We start from the raw sequence: 6112 nt of genomic DNA on the forward strand, positions 1-6112 counted from the left end.
ACTCTTACAAACACGGCCCCAGGGAGCTATTACAAGTGAGCAGGACTGGGAACTTGCAGGGTCATCACCTAACTCATTGATACACAGACCCACAGCACTGTCCCCAATTAAAGAAGCATTGAGTTAAGCCTTGTTCTCCAGCTCTGGAGCCTTCTTGCCAGACATCCACAAAAAAGCTGGCTGTTGAAGGCTTTTGGACTGTGCCAGTCACCATTGCCTATAGGTGGGAAAAGTGTTGTGCAAGGAAGGTTTTCATCAAGGACCTGTTTCCAGTAAATCCAGCTCTAACACAAAATGCCAGAGGGAATTCTCTCAAACAAAGTGCTGCTGGACTCCTTGCAGCGCTCCAGCCAACAAGCTGAAAAGGGCTGTGGCACAGTGCCCTCCCTTATAGTACCACCACGGTGGCCTCAGCTCCGAGGGAGAGCAAATCAAGCGTGCATGTTTTTCTTTCAACCTGGAGAGATGATAAAAGCCAGCGTTGTGGGAACCCAGCATGATGGGAGCCAGGGCAGCAGATGGGAGTTGAAGAATCCGGACAACCTAAGGTCACCTCTGTTTCCTTCAACAAAAACCCAAACAAGCCCCTCAAGCTCCCCAAAGACCAGATGCAGAACTGAGTGCACAGATTATATCATCACCGCTCTGTGCTTCAACTGGATGGTTCATGTCACTGAGCGAACAACCGCTGTATCTGATAGGGGACAGGGTGTTTTATGCTGCTGTAGGAAAATCACAATTCTTCTATGACTTGAAAAACTCATCTTAGGACTTTTTCAAGTTTCCAAGTCCTCCTTCAAGAGAGACCCATTTCTCAAATCTGGGTCCAAACTGTGCAAGGACCCAAAAGGGACATCGATCCATAATCCCACTTTAGAGACTGGGGTTTTTTCTGCTCACATACTCCCTGCAGAAATACTACTTCCCACCTTCCTACCTGAGCCCTCAGGAAGCTACCCAGCAATCCAGGGGGAAAGAGCCAAGGCCTTCTTTTAATAGATACACAGCAGAAGCAATCAAACAACTTAGTGGGTTTTCCACTGAAGTAAGAGCAGCTTAAGCATTTTTCAACTAAAAACACAAGTGGCAAATATTTATCTATAGCCTTAGTTTCACTTTCTTGAATGCTTCTAACTGTCTAGGTTTTTAAGTAGCACACAACAATGCCCCAAATCTAAACTGCAGGTTGGATTTAGGGAAAAAAATTAAGTTGTTCCAATATGAAGGACAGCCGCAGCTCCGTTTCCAAAACCTGTGTTTCTACCAGTGACAACCAGCAGTGGCTGGCCCTCCTGTACACCTGATCTCTCACATGCTGGTGTTCTTCTACCACTCCTGAGCCTTTACTAGTCACCTTGAAGAGGGGCATGAGAGTTACCCAGTCCCAATTCTTCCTTACATACCTATCTTCACAATGGTGCGCTATATATATTTATTTTCACCGGTGCTCTATGGAGCACCGGTATGAGCAAGAGCTGGTTACTTCACACTCTTCTTCCCCTCTAACCAAACTAACTGTTCTGGATCATGTTACTGCCTCAGCAAAGGTAACAGCAACCCTTTTCCTGAGTTCAGCAAGTCCGTGAGGAGGCAGAGCTGGGTGCAGGTCCACAGCACAGGGATGCTGGCAGCACAGAGGGCAGAACTGGGCCAGCCTGATACTGCCTGGCTCTGGCCAAGGCTATTGGCCTTGGTTTGCTCACAAACCGCGGGTGGAAAGGACAGGGAGCAAGAGAAGAGGGGAAATAATTAATTTGGAAGAGCTCCTGGATCCTGCATCTGCACCTTATGCTTGACAGGATGGGGCTGGGCAGAGAGAATGACTATGTTTATTCAGCATGTTTACACAGAGACGCTCTCCTTCTGGGAAGCATTCAGTATGTGATGCCACCCAAAAGTACCTGGCACCTGGAGACCTGCTAGGCTGGGCTGATGCTCAGCTGCTCCTATGCCAGGTGGACACCAGTGTTTGTATAGGTGGTACTGGCCAATTGCCTGGCACATAGCGACTCCAGATAGAGATGATTTATTTCTCTTCAGACTTATCCCCTTTTGCTGCTGCTGTGCCATGTTTCCCTCCCACCTGCTCAGGTAAGGAACGTAAAAGGCAGCTGTTTGAACGCAAGAAAAGACTTAAGTCTGTGGCAAAATGAACTTTTATGAGTTCTACGAAAGAATTACCTAGCCTTGCCCTCTACCCCTGGCCAAACTTGCCTTCCTGGGAGGAATTTTTGGCAAGTTGTTAGGTTGGTTGTTTTTTGCAAATTCACACCTGAAGCCTCCCGCAAAAAAAAGGGAGATTTTCAGTTTCGAGATGGAAAACATCATTTAACCACTTTGCTTTGACCCTCATACACACAAGGGACACCAAATTACTGCACAACCAACATCCAAACAGTTTCGTAAAACCAGCAGAGCCTCAGAAGGGGCAGGGATTTTGTGACACTGACAGCATTTTCCTCAAGCCTGCTTTACCCTTCGGACCTCTATCAAGTCTCACTCCTGGTTTATCGAGGTACGCCAGTGTAAACTGTTTGCTGAGAAGGTAAGAGTCTCCATTCAAGGTGGTGTTACTTCTGGGAAGCTGAAAAAAAGTGACATCTGTTGAAGTCTTGCTTCTCCTCCAATACTTGTTCCATGCAGATGAATTTAGCTCTCCTGCACTAAAAAGACACCCAGCAACCAGGGTGAGGAGTGCTCAGGCTGAAGGGCAAAGTCAGCTTTGGGTGGAGGGCAACTGGGAGCCAATTAAATGAACGTTAACAACAGATTCATCACCTTGGACATTCCCTTGTTATGCATTGCTCAACCAAGCACAACTGGCTTTGGAAACCAGGAAGCAGTGAAAGGATGAAGGTGGTGTCCCAGGGCCAGCTGTAGCCTCTAGATATGGAAATATGACCTGAGCCATCTACTCAAAAGTAGCATCTGCTGTTTCAAGGCATCTATGGCTTGTCTAACACACCAACCTTGTGCCACTTCATTGCACCAGCTGCTCTGGTACTGAACCATGCTGGTGGTTTCTGTGCCTTGGATCCCGGACCAAACAAGGAACAGACCCACGTGGCTCTACACCTTTGACAGGTTCATCTCAGAGTCCGTGTCACAAATGTCACACCCACACCAAAATGCAGCCACTGCACCAAGAGCAGCACAGGCTGAAAACTCCAAGCTTGTGTACTCATCAGAAGTTCATAAAAAAACCAAACAGCTTACCTACACTTTACAGGGTACAAAAGAGAATGTTCCTTCCCATATGGTAGGAGGAGGTTTTCCAATATACAAACTATTCCCAGGAAGTTATAAAGCCGAATACAGATTTCCTGGAAGAAAACCTACAGCTCAAAATCAGTATGTGCAGAACAGTCTCCACACAAGCACACATCATTAAGCACTGCAGGCAGCAAACACTCCTGCTGGGCAGGGAGCTGGAACCCTGATGACCAAAATGCTTGTCCAGCTCTGTTCCTTGCAAGCAGAGCAATGTTGACAAGTCTTTGGTCTCTGTTTCTTCATCAGTTAAAAGCTGTTCTGGACTGGGCTGAATCAGACAGATTGGGGAGGTGGAATTGCCACGTCTGGTCTTAGAGGCAGCCAAGCTAGAAGTCAAAGGCTTCTGGCCCCATGGCTGGGGTTTATTAGAGCACTAAAAAGGTACAAACAGGACAAGATAACTCTAAATAGAGAAAAGGCAGGCATGCCACACGAGACAAATTAAATCAAAAGCTCAAAAGTAAATCTCTCTCCCACTGTCTAATCCCTCCCGGCATGAATGTTGCTTTCCAGTTTATTCCAGCAACTTTTGGTGAGCTCCTGAGCTACGCAAACCTCACAGTCTTTTCTAGGAAAGGCTTTTCTTCTGTCCTCTCTGCAGCTTGGTGCCCAGTCTATACCCCACAGCCGAGAGGTTCTTCAGTGTTCAGAAGGCTGCACGTCCATATTTTGGCTCCTACACTCCTGCCTGGTGCCCCACACTCTCAGGCAGCCCAGCATCCACCAACATTCCTGGGAAAGCAGCAGTCTAGGGCTCAATGTAGTCAGGAGCACATAAACGAGTGTACTGTCACCCCAGACCCACTGTCTACATCAGTCCTGGAGCATTTTATTACAAGCTAGCAACAACACAAGGCGGGACTGGGCAGCAGGCAGGTCTAGACCTGGATGCACCAGCATGCCTCATACCTAAAGCACCAGCATGCCTCGTACCTTTCCTTCTGCTTTACTGCTGCTGCCCTGAGCCCTCCCTGCACCACGCTCAGGTCACCTCTCCCTGAGCAGGAACACCCCTTAAGCATCGGAGGTGTGAGCTCATTCATATTCTTGGGAATTTGGAGGATAATAGGGATTTAGGATATGACAGGGCTTTTCCCCATCGTTGGAGCAGTGAGCCACTGCTGGGCTCCAGGATTGCAGCACCAAGGCTTGGACCTATTGTCCTACGCAGCCACGCTACTTGAGGAAGCTCTCAACTTAGTCAGTGAGTGATGCCGGGGTACAGCCTGGCAGGAATTTCCTGACGAGGTTTCTTACAGCGCTGAATCACTGCGGTCTAATCCAGCTATGGGAACAGACCAGTTTCAGCAATCTCCCAGTTCAGCATTTTGGGAGGGAGACACATTTTGGAACAGGCCAGAAACGTTCGTTTTAGAAAGTTTGGGTACCTTATGTGCCTTTTCTGCTGGTGCCAACCAGTTTGGGTTTTTGTCAATTACCAGGAAACACAAAACTACAGTAAAACTCATTCCAGTTTGGGAGGAAAATGATGAAAAATCTTGAAAAAAATCTTACAGCATGAGAAAACTTCCTCTTCCCTTCACATCCATGCCTCTGATCCAAAAATGAAGATGAGACTGCATGAGCATTTGTAATTCCCAGACAGACCGACTCTTTCCAAAAAAACCAGAAGTTTCAGAAGTACCTACAGTCACGTGCTGAAACATGAAATGGCAGAGGAGAGGAAGAAGGGTATCAAAGTAGGAAAATAAGGCTTTGAGTTTTCTGAGCAGTTGCGTATGTTGTTTAAGTCCAAATCTAACGTGGCTGCTCCCAGACCAAGTGGTTACATTTTGGGTTGAAGCTGAGATGCTGGGTCAGAGTCTAGTCAAAGATTTGATCTCTTTGAGCAATTTGGTGGTGGCACGTGTTAGAATAAGGGAACAGCCTCAGGGCTGCTCTAACTTAGTGCGGTTGCTGTGGTCTTGACTGAAGGATTAGGACAACACAAAGCCAAGCTTCAACCCAACTAAGGCAGCGTTCGAGGAGAAGCAATTCCAGTCTGCGTCATCAGCAGGAGGAACAATGGTGCAACAGCCTCTCCCTGCACTTCTCTCTGCAGGGCAGATAAAGCCAGCTTTAAAAATTCCCACAGGAAGTTTAATGGCCTTGTTACACTGGAGAGTCTGGCTTTTGTGGCTGCAATTTCCAAACAGGTCCAGCCTTCATCAGCAGCAGCTGATTTCCAAAGGAGTTCAGTGCAACTGCAAAGCAGGAAATAAGAACAAGGAGCAAAAGAGGGAGCTGTAGGAAGAGAAGGAGATTGGAAGGGAAAAGCTCAACTTTTCTCAAGTTATAATGAGGGTAAAACTCAGAAATGGAGCATGAAGGAATCTAAAAATCAGTACAGATGGAAGAAAGGATGCTCCTGCCATTAAGATCTAGGGCAGAGTCCTGTTTCTCTGCCACTGATTCCCTATACACTCTGGGCAAGCTGTTATTATTACTTTTGTCTCTGCCTCCTCCACAAATAATCTAGTTATGCCCCTGTCTTGCTGGGCTGAGACTGCTCGATCTCTACCCCAGCGCAAACCAGAGAAGCTGTGGCACTGCAAGGGAATGGGTACCAAGACACCCAACACATCCAGGATGTACTGCAGTTAGCATCACCCTGCAGAAACCATTTGACTGTGATTTCTGACCCACTGCACATTTTTTCCCATCTAGCAAAACTTCTGATTACGAAAGTAAATGTGGATAGCCTGGATGGATGGTAACTTCACACCAGGCTGTTGTAAAGATACAGGAAATTAAACATGTCAACAGAATGTACAACTGGAACATGATACTTCAGTCTGATGGTTGTCTAGAGCTACCTTCACTAGGTAGGACTTTCAAG

The sequence above is a fragment of the Fulmarus glacialis genome, unplaced genomic scaffold (assembly GCF_000690835.1).
Source record: "Fulmarus glacialis isolate BGI_N327 unplaced genomic scaffold, ASM69083v1 scaffold580, whole genome shotgun sequence".
NCBI classification, from domain to species: domain Eukaryota; kingdom Metazoa; phylum Chordata; class Aves; order Procellariiformes; family Procellariidae; genus Fulmarus; species Fulmarus glacialis.